Raw genomic sequence first — 17,546 nt, 5'->3', positions numbered from 1 at the left:
CACTCCTTCAACCAATTTTATGCTCTAATTTGATGAGAAACGCTGATGCAGAAAAGCTAAAATTTTGAATTTATTTTTTAAATTTCATCAAGTTTTCACCACATGAAAAAAATCCCCAAACCTTTTTTCCTTTTTTTCCAAAGTGCTGTTATTTGATGATAAACATGCAGAAAAAATAAAATTTTGAAAAAACATTTTTAAAACATTTTCATTAAAATATTTCATCTGACCAAAAAAAACAGTTTCAGATTTTCATGAAAAATTCACCATTTCTAATTTGATGAGAAATATACAGAATATAAAATTGATTTTTTAAAATTCTTTTTTAAAACTTTTTTTTTTAAAAAACTTAACAAATAAAATAACAAATTTGAACAAAGTTTCCTGAAAAAATTCAAAAAATATCCTAATTTGATGAGAGACATGCACAAAAAATAAAATTTGGAATTTTGTTTTCCAAAATTTTTCATCAAACTTTTTCAGCATCTGACCATACTAAATTTAGATTTTGCCAAAAAAATTCAGATTTTTTTTTAAAAAGATCTCAAATTGCTCTAACTGAGAAACATGCATAAAAGATAATTTTAAAAAAATAATTTACAAAATGTTCATCATTTTTAACCATCTGATCAAAAACAACACGCTAAATTTAGATTTTGTCAAAAAAAACTTTTTTAAAAATATCTCAAAATGCTCCAATTTGTTCAGAAACATGTAAAAGAGATAAAATTTTGAAATTTCTTTTCGAATTTTTCATCATTTTTCAACACCTAAACAAAACTGACAACCTGACTTACGATTTTACTGAAAAATTATGAACAAAAATTCAGAAAAAAAAATCTCAATTGTTCTAATTTGATAAAAACGTGTAGATAATATACATTTTTGAAATTTTGTTTTTTAAAAACATTCTTAAAATGCTAAAAAAAATGAAATAGAACTGCTGTCATATTTCATTAGGTCACCATGTCATCAAGGGTTACGACATCACAGGAAATCAAAGGAGCAAATGAGAATCAGAGGAAAGAGCTGAAGGAAAAAAAGTTAGTAATGCAACAGAAATCCAATCAGAGCATCAGCCTCTCAGACATCTGCAGTTTGTGCAAGCAGCAGAAGCAGGTTTGTCTCAAAATGAATCCCTGGGGAGACGGAGTACACAACGGTAGAAACCGTGAGTATTTACTTTACTTGTCTTACAGACTACATTGAGTCCAACTTGGTTTCTATTTTGTTGTAACTGTTCATTTTTCATTTGTGAGGTCCACCGCTGATGATTCTAAGAAGGCACCAGCCAAGAGCGAATCTGTTCACCAATCGCGAAATAGCATTGTTGGATCGATTATGGAAGTCGGGGATTAGTGAATTTGCGTACTTGTTACGAATGGCCTATTTGCAACAGTATGGTCACGTCGTCGATGACACAGAGGAGAACAGCAACACCGATATTGACGACATTGACGTCACAGATGATGAAGACTCGACGGAAGTCCACCGGGACCCCGACGATAACAGTGACCGTATCCAGAGTGACCTTTTGGACACCAGCGATATCAATGATGGAGACGAGGAGGGCGCTGGTGCTAACAGCGTGGTTACGGTTCATCACTTTTTAGAGGAAAGAGCGCTCCTGCCTGAAGGCATGAGAAGTGCGCCCCAAGAGGAGGACGGACGGGTCAACCAAAGATTCAGGTTCTGGGACCATGACTCCGAAAGGAATGAGGTTGAATGGTGAAGAAGTGATGGAGGATCAAACCCAAATCAGTCAGGAAGCACTGCACATGCTAACAGTAACACACAAATATGTATTATATATATTTATACTAAATCTGAAGTTGTTAGCTAGTGTAGTTAAACAACACTAAACAACACAAGCCCTGTGATTTTTTTTTTTAGCTTTATATAGATGTTTTGAGTAGCCTTAAGAAAACTGAACAGACAATTAAGCGCTAGGCTAGGAAGACAAACATTCTGTAAATTACTGTTAAAGACGGAAAGTTGTCAAGATCTCCAACAGATCGGTCACTTCACCTCAGCCTGACCTTTAACGGTGGTGTAAACAGGGAACCAGCCATCATTTAACCCTCTGGTGCCGTTCCCAAGGTGAGATCACGCGCAGTGTCATCCATTTTGTTGTTGGTTGCTTTTTTTATCACCAAAACCAGGTCTGTTATCTGTTCAGGAGACAGACATGGAGGACAGCAAGTGTTGGACCAGATGTTGGGACAGAACACCGGGCAAGGACGGGGAGACTGGGAAATAAGAGTCTATGTTTCCAAAGATGCTTTTGAGAAGACAAACTGATAGAAGACGGAGGACGAGTTAACAAGAGTTAACCAGGAACGATGACAAACTAACTAAGTCACAACTCAGATATTGAACTTCCTATTTATAGGTTCATCACATGTCCCCTCATTTATGTCCTTTAATTCAGGAAAATGAAGCCAATTAGAAGCGTATAAAAAGTGCTGCGCCACTTGTTCACGTTAGTGAAGACAGACTTTGTCATGTAATTGGACGATACTGGTTTTAAAGTCTGCTCTTTGAGAAATGTATATTTTTTTTATGTTTGTTAATAAATCTGTCAATTAATGGTACGATCTTGTCTAATTATATGTGTTGGAGCCAATCACAGCAGGACGTTTAAGACAAACTGCTTGGGTTTGGACACCATCACATCCTTCCAGGAAAATGCCTGTCACATCTGCCCATTAATTAATTAATTAATCAATCAATTATTATGATTATTATGCTCAGGAATCATAGATTTGCAGTTTATTAGGGTTCAATAATCATGAATAACAAACATCAATAACATTTATCTGTTTCACTAAAATTTATCAAGAATGTTCTTATTTCCTGGTGACAATCAGACTAGATCGGACCCATTAGAGCGCCGCCTCGCAGGGGCAGGTATGAAGCACAGAAATGTTTAGACCCACAGGATCATTCTTGCTGTTTCTCCTCTGCCTCGTTGTCCTAACTGCCGTGTAAAAAGGATCCTTTGAAGGACCATAACACCCCTGGAAAGTTGAATCACTTTCATAAGTCCCGTCGTCTCAGCCTAGTATTGGATTTCTTTCCTCAGCTGATATCCACTGTCGCACTTCCTCCTGTAGCTGGTTTATGTTGAAAAAGCTGCTCATCAGTAACCTAAACTGCGCTTCGTCTCCTACCCATTGCATGTAGTTGTCCAAATAAGCAATGTCCTCATTTGTCAGCTGATTGGCCGGTGGAACTACCCCTATGGGTAACAAAATGTAGAAACAGGGACCTGCAAGTCACACAGAGGAGCGCGTTATCGTAGCAGGTTCAGACCATAAACTTATCGGACCTTCAAAGGTAAAGACGAACGGTGAATGTAAAAGAGTTTAATCTAACACTCACGATTTTTACCATTGTGTTGTCCATCACCCCTGGTGTTCATCAGAGATATGGCGCCTCAATTGTGACTTTCAATGCCCCTTCATTGGAAAGCCTAATTCAAATTCTTATCTGAAGAACTCCCCGAATGACTAAAGACGAGTGAGGTTTTACTTTTGTTTTTCAGCCCAAAAAAATAAACTTGAAATGTGACATCGGATCGTATGACATCACACGTGATCAAAGAACAAAGGCTAGGTATTTAAACTACATCAGGATCAGCCTGTAAATGACTGCTGGCTGACTTTAGGTTAGCATCCAGGAAGTGGACGGAAACAGTGCCTATGTGCGCACGTCGGATACCAGACAACACCGAAAGACAAAGAATGATTATGACCAGCAGAAGGCAGCACTGCGACAATATGGTAGCCATCTGCCATAGAGCACCACTGACTTGCCTGCAGTCTGTGCTAACGGTGTATGTACGATGAATGGCCGGGGAGATGGACGACACAACGGTAGGAATCGTAAGTAAACGCACCACTGATTGACAACATGGTATTAACGCTGTTTAACGTCAGTTCACGTGTGATTCCCAGGTCCACGCTGGTACATTATACCAAGAGGAGATTTGCCACCAGCTAATCAGTTTAGCAATTTTGACATTGCTCTGTTGGATACTTTTGTGCAAATTGGAGGAAATGAAGAGGAGGTCAGGGAACTGATGATGTTTCTGCAGAACCAAAACCAAATGAGACTAATACAGCAACTGAATCGTCTGCAACTTTAGCAAAGATAAAGAATGACCAAAGATGTTAAAGAGAGACTTTCCCTCACGTTTGTTGGCCTGGTGGTTTGATGACTTTTATATATAGTTTGGAGAAATACAATAATATTTGCTAAACACTAAAGGTAATGATTGCAGCTGGGCAGGAGTGGGATTAGAAATTAAAGAGAACTGATTAAAATAACTAAATTCCCATCCTGCTAAGAGATCCAGCAACAGAGATTAATCCTGAAATAAAGTTAGGATCAAACTAAAAGTGTGAAAAACGTTTTATCCAAATCTTTTGGAGGAAGTTCTTCACATCATTGTTTCAATTTTATTATATTTCAATTATCATTATTTCTTTGCCGCTGTTGAGCTGTGTTGTTTTATTGATCAGTTTTTTCGGCCGTCACATTTACAATTTCAAAATAAGACCAACATGGAAGGTCTTCCAATGCAAAAAAACAAACAAAAATAAACAGACAAAAATGGACAATGTGTTAGAAGTCTAATGGCAGAGTCTGGAATCAAACTGAGGATATATATTTACTTTCAATTTTTGAACTTAGGTTAAGTAGAAGTTTCATTATAAAATGTTCTGTAAAATTTACAAAAAAAATAATTTTACATTCTATGGGCTAACACTGAAGTACAATTGAAATATATTTACAAAATAATTTTACATTCCATGGGCTAACACTGAAGTACAATTGAAACGGTTTGATTGATTTAACTGAGAACAAGACTAAGCAACGTTTGAGTCAAAAGACTCAATATTGGCTGTCAATATTAATTAGCCAAATCAATGACCCCGCCCTCGACTGATGCCCAATGAGGTCACTGTGAAGGACTAAATGAATGACAACAACGTACTTTATCGGTTCATTGGTCAGTGTTGGTGCACCTCCAAGATCTACTGATCACACAATGACATCACATCTGACATCCATGACTATGACCTCACCAGGGATCAAAGGACAAAGGAATAAAGACATGCGGGGAAATCTCAAGTAGTAGAAAGAATGGGGGAAAAGGTCACGACAGTGATGACAACAACTAATGGATCATGACAGAACCTAAGCTAACGTCAACAGCATAGGACGCAGTAGGAGACGAAGGATAAAGAAGAAGACAGTGTTTGCAACATTATGGGAGCCAAGCGCTGTAACACACCACCAACCAACCTGTAGCTTGTACCAGACGTTTAAAATGAACGCCAGGGGAGATGGACGGCACAACGGAAGGAACAGTAAGTATCGGCTAACTGAATTAAAAAAAACTCTGAACGCTGTTTTTGTCTGTCAACACAACAGATTAGGTTTGTTAGGTGAAAGAAAACACCAAAGGTTTCTTTGACTAGTTCGTACGCTTCTGTCTGATTCGCAGGTCCACGTTGGTACATCCTACCAATGGGACATCTGCCACCAGCTAATCAGCTGACCAATCGGCACATCGCTATATTGAACAACTTCGTGCAGTGGGGAAGGACCGAACAAGAGCTTAGGGAAATTATGATCACTTTGCAAGATCGAAGTCAGCACATCGGTATAGGACGCATCCCAGAGCAGCCCGAGCCGTGAGTATGGAGGCGATGACAACGCTGACGATGCAGCGACGGAGGAGGAAGGAAATGATGAGACGCAAGGGACTGAAGAACGCTACTGACCTTTAGAGATCTGGATCCAGACCAGAATCTATACATCGTCTAGGACAAAACTCTTGTTAGCTCTCTTCTTAACTTATACACTTGTATAGGATCTCAGGTTTGTTAACACAAGTGGGTTTCAATTTGTTTTTGTTTTTTTTTTCACCACACCGCTAGTAGTTAATCGCAGAATGAATTACACGCGAAGGAGAGGTCGCAGAGTTCGACCTCGTACATAACAAAGACTCGCGATCATCAGCAGCCGACGGCTCTTCATTCAGCTGCTCCACTAGTTTAACCCGCGCGCTGCTCCTTTTGTGAAACAAGTTGTGATCAAACTGGGGAAATACTGATCTACACTTTCTGATTTAATGTGTTACATTTAAAATGTGTTAAAAAAAACTGACAAGGGAAGTAGCTGCAATACCTGCAGCCGGGGAAAGGAGCAGATGAAATAGGCTCGTTGTTGTTGACAATGAATGACTAACATTTTTTGAGAATTGTACACTGACAATTAAACATTAAGAGCAGGAAATTGAAGACTAATGTCATTTCTAGGGTTGTCAAAAGGTAACTTGTTAATAATGTTAATTAATTTTTAAAATAATCCAAAAAAAACAAGATTTTTTTATTGATCTGATTCAAAATTTTCCCAAAAGAAAAATATAAAAAATTCAATATTTCCATCCAATAACCATTGCTTCGACATAGAGTCGATACAAATTTCACACATAAAAATAAAATTAAAAAAAATCCAATATTTCCATCCAATAACCATTGCTCTGACATAGAGTCGATACAAATTTCACACACATCGTAGGGAAAAAACATTTCACTGACTATGCATATATATAGACAACTGTATATATATGCAGATTCAATTATATAATAAGGCACATATGTGGAATATCAACTATATGTTACAATATATCAAATAATAAACATCAACAACATTTGTACATCTGTAATACTGGGAGCCACGGGTTGAGCCACAAAAACTTTTGTGTTAATTAAAATGGGTGAAAAATATATATACGAATAATACTTATAAATTATGTACATGATCTACGTCATGTACCGCGTACATACTTTTGAAGAACTGATAGAGGTCAACAAGACTTTTCACCAGCCAATCAGAACCAAACAAGCATTCGTTCAATAGTTCTTCCATCCACAGCCATCCAACATACGTGAGGTGTCACTGCCAAAGATGTGACCCTTTGACATCACTCTACATCAAAGGATAAAAGAAACGTGTTCTTGTTTCTAATTTTCTGTTGAGCCAAACACAGCTGTGTGTGTGTGTGTTGCTGCCTTCCACCTGCAGGAGAAGCCCCCAGACCGAATCGTGAAGACGCCAAATCAGTCTAATCAGAACACAACCTCAAGGCGCGGACAGACAAAGAAGGACGACACTAATGCGACGCTACAAAAGTCAGCTGCTGTAAAACAGTACCAGAGACCGAACCTGCGAGGGGAACAAACCCAGGAAAAGGCACCAACACAACAGTATGGATGCCCACAGCTCCAGCACACCACCACCACCAACTGAGCTTTTCAGTCCCAGTGGCTTCACATTCTTGCATGGATCACAGGGGAGACGGACGCCACGTTCGTAGAAATCGTAAGTACTGATACCTCATCATTTCACGTATCATATATTCTCCCTGACACTAAGTTGTCCAAGCCAAAATATAATGAAGAAGAAAAAAAACAAAACTTCCCTGACTCTAAGTTTTCCAAGCCAAAATATAATGAAGAAAAAAAAACAAAACTTAAATATAAAGGTCGTACCAACCAATTAGAGTGCCCTCTAGCGGCTGTCAGTGTGAAAATAACAAACGTCAATTTACAGTGGTACAGGAGCATCAAATACTGGTACACAAGCTTAGAGTGCCCTCTAGCGGCTGTCAGTGTGAAAATAACAAACGTGAAATTATATATCATATATTATATTTTAATATACAAGTTGCAAATCCAGCCAATTTTTCTTTTTGTAAATGTAAGTATTGTATTTTATATCACAGGTCCACGTTGGTTCATTTTCACAAGAAGAGATTTACCTCCAGACAACCTGTTGACCAACCTCGACATCGCTTGGTTGAACTCCCTGCACATAGGAGGACGGGAGCAGGACAACAGGCGGATTGTGATGATCTTTTTCCCGGATCTTAATCTGGAAAGACTGGATCAACTTCACCTGCTTCCAGAGGTGCATGTGCGGTGGCTGTGAAGAAGCGGAGGAGACAGAGGAGACAGTGGAGACAGTACAGACAGTACAGACAGACGGTGTTACAGGGAGAGAGACATATACCTATATACAACAGAGATCGACCTGTAGAGATCTGGATTCTGTCCTTCTGTGACTATAGGTAGTCAGACAGTTCCAGGGCTGCTCCAATAGTTTAACAAAAAGATCTGATTTATCTGAGCTGGGATTGCAGTTAAAAATGTTGCTTCTTATGTCGTGGCGGTCGATGCCAACCACGTTTACGCTGCACAATTAACTCCTTCAAGATCGTTTGCCATAATAATAATAATGATGATGATGATGATGTGTGTAACATGTATACAGCCATAAAGAGGACACACTGGGGGCGACGTGGAGCAGATTTAAACAATGCTTTGTATTTAAGGAAATAAAGAAATGTATTGTAAAAGTACTACAGAAAGAGCTCTCGAAACCTTTAAGCGGTCGTTGCATCACGTGTGGTCTGTACTTCAGGAGACAAAGGAGATAAATAACCAGAACTGCCCTGTTGGTTTTCAAGAGTGAAACAAATAAAAAAAATTACAACCAAAAGATTGAAGAGAATAAAATAAATTTTACTCTGTTTACAGCAGACAATGTAGCCTGCCAGTTCGTTTAAATTGCGGAGAAAGTCAGAGAAAAAAGTACGGCGGAACCTCAGTTTTCGAATGCTGCCCACGAGCTATTGTTGGATTGTTCGGCAACCGAGTTATGGTACGACAACAACGGGGCAATTTTTGGTTAAAAATGTTGTTCGTAAAACCGAATTGTTTGAAAAGGGGGAGGCGTTCGACAACCGAGGTTCCACCGTACTTTATTAATGTTATTATTCAGCGGACACAAAGTTTTTGACGAAAGTTACTAAATACTTTCCGTGACTAATTCATTCATCTGAACCAGTAGCTCAAGATAAAGTACTCTGTAGATAGTATTAAATACTGTGTGTACTCACCATGTACTAATTAATGAGAAGTCGACACCGGGCTCATCTTCCGCCACCTTCCAGCCCACGTGTTCCCAAAGCACAAACTCCCCACCATGGGGCGTTGCCCTCCCTAAAAAACAAAGATGGTTCTCATGACGTCCATAAAGAACATCAAAGGACACAAATAGGAATTTCTTACGTGGGTACTTTTACTCTATGTGTTTAATGCGTTTTCCCTCATTTTTGTTTTGACCCTCGTGTACGGTTTTACTGTTAAAGATGAGGAGAGCTGGACGTGAATGAGACCTGAAGTAATGGAGGGTTAAGGCCAGGGTGAGGCAGCAATGCTACATGTTCGATGCATCCTGTCATTAATGTGACATCCAGCCTGCAGATTGTACAAAAAGTTCTACGTGAAGCATTTTCAAAGATGGACTTCAGGGGAGATGGACCGCATGTTCGTAGACATCGTACGTATCGTCAATTAATCATCTACAGACTTTAAGTTTTATTATTTTATGTCAACAACATATTTCCCTGTTTGATTGACAGGTCCACGGTGGTTCATTTATCCAAGAGGTTTTTTGCCACCTGCTAATCAGTTGACCAATCGGGACATTGCCTGGTTGGGTAACATGGTGAGAAGAGGAGGGAGAGAAAGTGACATCATGGAAATCATGATCATTTTTCAAGATGTACAGCAGCGAAGAATGAGACTCGAACTTCCAAGTTAAGACTCCGACTTCCGACTTTAAACCAAGAACAACTAACAGTCTGGGTCTGAATGAGTTCAAACTAAAGAACACAAATTTAAAGATATCTGAGCAAAACTGTCAAAACGCCAAAGGATTTAATCTCAAAACAGTAGAATACAGTGACCTTTGTTGATCTTTTTTATTATTTGTATTTGAAGGGTTTGGTTTTGAATATAAAGTTCAATTTATTTTGAAGGTTATGGATAGCAAAAAAAAACTTTACTTCAATTATGACAAACTAACAATTATCTGAATAAAAAAAAACTGCTCCAGTCTTGTCCAAAAAAACTCCTGAAATGTACCAAATTAAATGTGTCCTGGGCCTTTAACACATCCTCAACACCTCAGTCTGGTTTCTCTGTATTTACTGCCGCTGTGCAAATCACAGATTCTTGGTAACCGGTACCGATTAACTCCTTTCTTTAAAACATCCCCATCTGTTTGTTTTGGCAAAGGTTTTGCATCTGATGTCTTACCTGAGGGAACCGCAAGGACTCAGGACAGGTTCCATGACGTACTACGTGATCTGTGAAAAGAACAACAGAACAAGAGAAAAAAAACATCAACAGAAGAAGAGAAAAAAAAAACATTTTCAAAATGCATTAAATGTAGTGACTTTATAAAAGGAAAGGCCTGTGGAGAGAAAAAAAACATTTTCAAAATGTATTGACTTTATAAAAGGAAAGGCCTGTGGAAAAATGGTGACACAATGACAAACATCATCATATCTGGGTCGACGTGTCAGAGTTAAAGGTTCTCGCATGTGTCTTGTCTTGTCTTGTCTTTACTGCCATCTCTGGACACGTCATCTTCTTCGTCACAGACTCCCCCCTTCCTCTTCAACGTCGTCCTGTGGGTTTTCGATAAGATGACAGACTGAAAGGAAGGGAGAACGTAAAAACAAAAGGACCTTGGAAGTTACTGTTGAATACCTTTGAAGTCCGTTTACATCAAAGTAAATGTAAGATAGGACAGGATGCGGCCCAATCCCAACTGGATCATTTAATCCAGAAGGCAGCAATGGGACATTGTAAATACCAACTGCCTTTCAATGTCACAACTATTAGACTAAACAACAGGTCGAAAGATAAAGAAAAAGAGCAAAATAAATGACTAATAAAAGACAGCGTAGCTACGTGACAGGTGCCGTTAGCTGTCAAACACCAAAGTACTTAGGCTATGTTGTTTGCAGAATCTGATGTTGTCTACTTTCTTTCAGAAATTCAGTGTTCACTATATTAGAGTAACGATGAGTCAGCGTCAGATCATTCAAGTCTTTCAGGAGTATCAGAAGTCAAGGATGCAGTTTGTACAAACTGTTGCAGATATGGCATCCAGGCCCCAGAACATCGAAATCCTCCACAGCGCTGGTGTGCTGCCCATGCTGCGCGCCTTGATGTTAGATGTGGTGCCAACCGTGCAGCAGACAGCTGCCCTAGCCGTGGGCCGTCTGGCCGACCACAGCGATGACTTGGCAGAGGCCGTGGTGAAGGAGAACATCCTTCCCCCGCTGGTGGGTTCACTGGCCACGCATAATCGATTCTACAAAAAAGCAGCGTCCTTTGTGCTCCGCGCAGTGGCCAAACATTCACCGGAACTGTCAACTGCTGTCGTGGCCTGTGGAGGTGTGGACGCTCTGGTCCTCTGTCTGGATGAGTTTGACCCTGGCGTGAAGGAGGCTGCGGCCTGGGCCCTCGGACATATTGCACGACACAATCCGTCTATGGCGCAGAGCGTTGTGGATTCCGGTGCCGTCCCCCTGCTTGTAATGTGCCTTCGAGAACCTGAAATGGCCCTGAAGCGCATCGCCGCCTCCACACTCAGCGACATCTGTAAACACACACCAGAGCTCACGCAGACCGTGGTAGACACTGGCGCCATTTCACACCTGGCGCAGATGATCCTCAACCCTGACACAAAACTGAAGAGGCAGGTGTTCGCGGCCCTCAGCCAGATCTGCAAGCACTCGGTCAGCCTGGCAGAGATGGTGATAGAGGCTGAGATCTTTCCTGCAGCTGTGGCCTGCCTCAAAGATCCCGACGAGTACGTACGGAAAAATGTCACGACTCTGATGAGGGAGGTCGTGAAACACACAACGGAGCTGTCCCAGGTGATTGTCAACTGTGGTGGCATGGCGGCGGTGATCGATTATCTCGGAGACTGTCGTGGGAATCTGCGGTTGCCAGGGATCATGATGCTGGGATATGTGGCAGCTCACACCGAGAGGCTGGCCATGGCCATCATCCTTTCCAGAGGGGTGCCACAGCTGGCCCGCTGTTTGACCGAGGAGAGCGAACACCACATAAGGGCAGCGACGGTTTGGACCATCGGTCAGATAGGACATCACACGTCTGAGCACGCTAAGGCCGTGGCTGCCACGGGACTACTGCCCAAACTGCTGCAGCTCTACATGGACCCCAACAGTTCAGAGGACCTGCAGATCAAAAGTAAGAGGTCTCTGAAGAGCATTTTGCACAAGTGTACAGACCTGGAAACCCTGCAGCCTCTGCTCTACGACGCTCCCAGCAACATCCTCAAGCACGTGGTCCTGCAGTTCAGCAAGGTGCTGCCCAACGATCTTCTCGCACGACGCATGTTTGTGACCAGCGGAGGACTGGCCAAGCTGCAGGAGATCAAATCCGAGGACGACAGTGTTCTGCAGCAGTACATCAACAATATCAACAGCTGTTTCCCTGAAGAGATAGTCAGGTATTATTCCCCTGGATACTCGGATGTGTTGTTGGAGAGTCTGGAGAACTTTGAGCCTGATTTTTAGAATCGTTTTGATTGACTCCAACAGACTGGCTGTTCAAGTGTGACAGGAATTAATCAAAAGAATTCCTTTATAACCTGAAAAAAGATGATACTGCAATTGGCCATGTTTGCAGCCACCTTGTGGGGTGGAGAGGTACTGCAGGTGAGCCATGAAAATAAACCAAAGGAAAACAAAAGTAAAGTTATGCTTTATTTCTTTTGGTGATTTTTCTCCCAACAACTCTGCGTGTGTCATATGAATCGTTAACTTTACAAAGTAGCTACGCAAATGACTAATTTATAGTTACTTTGTTTGGTTCCCTGTGGAGGTCCGTGGGTACATTTTCTATGCGAAAATGATTAGAAAATAAAAGGTATGTCGTGGGTACATTTTCGAAAATGATTAGAAAATAAAAGGTATGTGTGCTAAAGCTGAAGCGATTGTTGTCAATTTCCTGTCTAGGGTTTGATATCATAAACCCCTGACGTTCGGTTGCGTCAGAGAGGGCATGAAATTAAAAGAAATGTTAAATATACTGTACGGTTCCTGTGACTGTTCCCGGAGACTATAGTGTGTAAAACGCTACACACTATATCAAGGTAAAGGAAGAGTCTCCACATCCATCAGTTCTTTTTTGTTACAAATCTTTTATTAAGATATTCAGATTTTTTTCCCCCTCAACTTTATCAGTCTGATTTCTTTTTCTCTTTACAGTAGTTTAATGTGCAATAATCTTTATTATTGGGTCACAGTTAGGATTTCACAAAGTTATTGGCACTTGAAACACGTGGAGGGGAAACACTGGCATGTACATGGGGGAAAAGGGTGGTGCAACTGGGCATCAGGGCCATGGGATGGGTGTAGGAGGGTGGAGGCAGTAGGAGGGGAACACAGTTTATCTGTGTTGAGATCTGGGGATGCACGTCTGTCTGTTTTAGTCAGGCTGAGATCGGATATTTTCTCTGTTATCGCTGGACACTACTGCATTGTTTTGTCATTTTTTTTCTCTCATTTTCAAGAATTTACTTCCAAAAGATGTTATGTTGCTTTTTTTTTTTTTTTGGAGATATGAAGAATAATAAAGAATAATACCTCATGCTGCGAGTGCACGTCTAACAATCAGACTCTGATAGTGCTTCTATGTCATAATGTACAGTTTATATATTTCTACTCGAACAAAATAAAAAGGAAAAAGAGCTGTCAAGTTATTTTCACCCAACACCACCAGAGACAAGGAGAATCAATGAGAAAATAGCCTTTCACCGTTTGTTACGCTCACGTGTAAGCCCCGCCCCCCCTTCCCCCTGTCCTGTAGTATGGTTCTGAGGTAAGACTGTGTTGACATGGACTCTCAAAAACCAGTAAAAACCCTGCAGTTCCTGCATTAGCATGATCCGGGAGCGCTCTGCTGAGTCTTCCGGAGTTTGTTCTTGAAAAACAACAACAACAAGAAAAAAAGAAGATGTACCTGCATTGTAACGACAGCCGCCGCAGTTTAAAAGCTGCTGGCGGCGCTGAGTTATCTGTAGGGATTAAGGTTGGCTATGGCTGAGAGCTCCCGAGGTAAACTGGTACTTTTTTTTTTCCAACTGCATCAGTGAAAAGAAGTCACCGACGACACCTGTAGGTGTGAGCGCGTGAGCTTCTGTATCTCGGAGGTTTGCGCGTTTTTTTTTTATTCACGTATACATATACAGTATTTTTATATTCATTTATATATATATATTTATATATATGTATAAAGGTGAGTATGTATGTTGTCTCTGGTGCGTGGGGATTTGGACACGATAAGATTTCTTTTCTTTTTTGGATAGAAGACTGAAGACCTGCAGACAGCAGAGAAGAAGAGGCGCAAAGCTGGAGATTGGTGGCTCTGGGGGAGTTGGATGGCGAGGGATCATAAATTGGTAAGGGATTTACGCCCCGATCAAAATCTGGATTCTGGAATGATGACTCTCTGCTCTCCTCACTCTTCTGTTCTCAGGTTTGGCCAATTCTTACACACAATAAAACCATCGTTCCTTCATGTTTTCAGAGTATCTGAGAAACAATCTGGAAGATTGTACTTCACGGTACAATTGAAACAGAATTATCGGCCTGTTTGGAAAAAAAACAAAACAAAAACAAATTTGGGATTTTTAAAGCTGCAAAAATGTCATTTCTTACCGTCCTCCAAATAATGACCCGTCATTAAACAGCGTCAGTCGGTCGATAAGGTCAACAATTTTCCATTGTTTTTTTTAAAATATCAAACTGTGGAACTTGCTACTCCAATATAATGATGCAGCAAAAAGTAATTTCAGTCAAGTACAATTTTTCACACTATATTCAAAGGGAGTAACTTTCCCCCCCGACACGTCCCATGAAAGAAATGGTTGTATATCAATGATCACATGAGGACACACTTTGTTGTCATGCTATAAATATGATTCAGGTCAAACGCAAACATCATGAACACTGACTGATTTGGCAGAAGAGTGGTTGTAGTTGTAGAATGGCTGTCTGAGAACAACTATTGGTAAACTTTTGATTTTTAACGGCTGGTTTTACTGGCGTCTGCCACTCTCTCTCTCGCTCTCTCTCTCTCTCTCTCAAAAAAAACAATGTTGTTGATTGTTGATTTGATTGTCCAGCCAATGGGGTTTGGAGACTGCAGCCCTACAAAGACATCCATCTTTTCCCAAACAGTCACACGGTTGTTGTTTGGTTTGACAAAATGGATCGTCAAAGGCTTCAAACCTTTTGCGATGTCTGCACTTTTTCTTTAGTCACTGTAGTTTAAAAAAAAAAAAAAGAGTCACATCTTACACTCCACATTTTAACGGACACCGCCCCTCGTCTACCTGAACCCCCCGGCCCCCTCTCCCTCCCCAGGTTGACTCCTCTTTCAATCCTCAGCAGAGGAGGACGTGCCTCTTCTTTCTACCTGGGAGTCGACAGGTTCAAATGGCACATAATCATTACATTTCTTTACAGTAAACAACAGATATAAAAGCGATAGAAGAAAAAAAAAAAGACAATCATACAAAATAAAAAAGGGAATAATAGTACAAAAAGATAAAAAAACAACACAAAAAAGGAAGTTACAAAAAAGACCCCTCACGTTACGTCACGTGTCCCGCCCCGACCAAAAGTAACAACAGTCTCACTTTAAACACCAGAATCAACCAACCCACAACATAGAAGTGACACGTGAGTGTAGTCAGAAAGGTGCAGAGGGCTGGGGCTCCACAGTTCAGAGGAGCGCTCGCCCAAAGGTGCTTCTATTTCAGTTAGGATTGTTCCACCGACTCTGTCACTTTTGTTCCGTCTGTGGATTGGCAGCTGAAGCAAAGATCAGGAGGGAGAAAAAAAACAGATGGACAAGATGGATAGAAAATGTTTAGCTTGCTTGCCAACAGCAAACAACATAACATTGCTGTCTTTTTACAAGAGGGCAGAGAGAGAAAATCAGAGTAACAGATGTGCTTGTAGCACCCTCTGCTGGATCGCAAATGTGGATGGTTAAATTACTGTAAAGCTTGAACAGCGTTAGCGCTCTTTTCCATTTGGAAGTTGGCTTGGCAACTTTTAGCTAACTTTTTTTTGGCGATTCGTCCCTTGGCGGGTTTATCTCGTGTTGGTTTTAGTTAAATACGCAGCAGCGATTTCTGCTCTTAAGGTGCTTGGATAAATACAGTGATCAAGACCATTTCATTACAATCATAGCGTGTCGTATCACCGCTTCTTGGAATTCCGGCGCTCTGGTGGAAACAGCAGGTATTGCAGCTACCCCCGTCCCCAATTCTTGCAGCTGCAGTACTTGTATTTGGCCACCAGAGGCCTTCTTTAGAACAGTAAATCAGTCCAGGTAACAGTAGCTTATTCTTTCTATCAAAAGTTGGTCCAAGAACCAGGTCATGTAGATTTACTTTGGACCGTTTTGTAAAGGACGTTCATGCAAACGTAGCGTAAAGTGTCTTTGACTCATCGCAGGACAATGAGGCATTATTTTATCCGTGACAAATTTTCAAACAGACATTCAGACATTAAGTCTTTAAATGTAGTGGGGCTAACAGAATCTTTGCCTTAAACTCTCCATCTTTCTCCGCAGCCCATCCATCTGCTTTCTTCACTCCAGATTTTTGCTCAACAACAGGTGCAACACAGTACAAAAAAATCCAACATCTGGTCCAGCATTAAAACCCCAAACAACCCTCAACCCTCCCATCAACAGCACCTCAGTCTTACAACGACAATGCAAAAATATGTGGTTCTCTTTCTCTAGTAATTATTTTACAGCTAACAATGTCTCCACTTTTTTTTCTCTTTCTGTACTTTTTTTTTTCTTTTTACACAACTTGGCAACTCTACACACGGGTGTTAATGGTAAATTATTAGTAGCATCTGCTTTAAAACAACTTTCAGAAAAGCTACAGTAAACTATGTTCAAATGTAGAAAAACAAACAAATGAAGCGAGTGTTAAATGAAAACAAGAAATTAAGAAACGTGTACAAATATCTCCTAAAAACAAATGTAAAAAAAAAAGTATTATATTTAAAAAAACAAAACAAACCAAAAACAACACAATGTCTTCTCTGGCCCCGCCCAACATTTTTTCTCTGTGCTTACGTACTTTATCAAGTGGCTCTAATAAGGCATTTATTACATCTTTAAATCATGTCAAACATTTCCAAATTTGAATTTCATTTTTCAAACCCAGACAATCTTACCACTGTGACTAGTCGCACTACCGTCCACTTCCAGCGCTTATAAAAAAGTATTGGAATGGATGAGAACGCGAACACCCAATAACGTTCGTGGAATGTTTGAGAATGAAAGTAAGGGATCAACAACAAATTCAGAAATTCGGTACAAATTTTTTTTAGGTTGCGGCTTTGGCTGTAAATAGTGACTTCTTTTTTTTTTTAAACGTCCAACTCCTGACCACACCTGACCTTTGACCTATTCAGCTAAATATTCACTCAAATACCTCAACTGATGATCACAACAGTTAGGGACTCATTTCAGTGGTCACTTAGGGTTCATCATTACAAACCTACAAACATGTATATATATATATATATATATATACATATATATATA

The 17,546-nt window shown here is 40.4% G+C and overlaps 5 long non-coding RNA genes and 1 pseudogene across 5 annotated transcripts; 4 read left to right on the top strand and 2 right to left on the bottom strand.

Annotated features, from left to right (window-relative positions):
* Positions 1–2,757: 2,757 nt before the first annotated feature.
* On the bottom strand, positions 2,758–3,551 carry LOC107988995 (uncharacterized). Its single transcript, XR_001760474.2, has 2 exons — positions 3,385–3,551; positions 2,758–3,271 (listed from the first exon to the last, which is right to left on the bottom strand). It is a non-coding gene; the product is annotated as an uncharacterized LOC107988995 (long non-coding RNA).
* Positions 3,552–3,772: 221 nt separating this feature from the next.
* Positions 3,773–4,622, top strand: LOC107988994 (uncharacterized). Its single transcript, XR_001760473.2, has 2 exons — positions 3,773–3,887; positions 3,960–4,622. It is a non-coding gene; the product is annotated as an uncharacterized LOC107988994 (long non-coding RNA).
* A 217-nt stretch (positions 4,623–4,839) lies between these two features.
* On the top strand, positions 4,840–6,309 carry LOC107988993 (uncharacterized). The gene is made up of 2 exons (XR_001760472.2): positions 4,840–5,378; positions 5,516–6,309. It is a non-coding gene; the product is annotated as an uncharacterized LOC107988993 (long non-coding RNA).
* A 1,507-nt stretch (positions 6,310–7,816) lies between these two features.
* Positions 7,817–10,254, bottom strand: LOC103383426 (uncharacterized). Its single transcript, XR_003050717.1, has 4 exons — positions 10,182–10,254; positions 8,978–9,080; positions 8,460–8,530; positions 7,817–8,001 (listed from the first exon to the last, which is right to left on the bottom strand). It is a non-coding gene; the product is annotated as an uncharacterized LOC103383426 (long non-coding RNA).
* On the top strand, positions 9,089–9,622 carry LOC103383425 (uncharacterized). Its single transcript, XR_522011.3, has 2 exons — positions 9,089–9,420; positions 9,503–9,622. It is a non-coding gene; the product is annotated as an uncharacterized LOC103383425 (long non-coding RNA).
* Positions 10,255–10,382: 128 nt separating the features above from the next.
* On the top strand, positions 10,383–13,241 carry LOC103383427 (sperm-associated antigen 6 pseudogene; annotated as a pseudogene).
* Positions 13,242–17,546: the final 4,305 nt, after the last annotated feature.

This window comes from Cynoglossus semilaevis, chromosome 9 (assembly GCF_000523025.1).
Source record: "Cynoglossus semilaevis isolate Cse_v1.0 chromosome 9, Cse_v1.0, whole genome shotgun sequence".
NCBI lineage: Eukaryota > Metazoa > Chordata > Actinopteri > Pleuronectiformes > Cynoglossidae > Cynoglossus > Cynoglossus semilaevis.
This window is presented reverse-complemented; position numbering and strand designations above follow the sequence as displayed.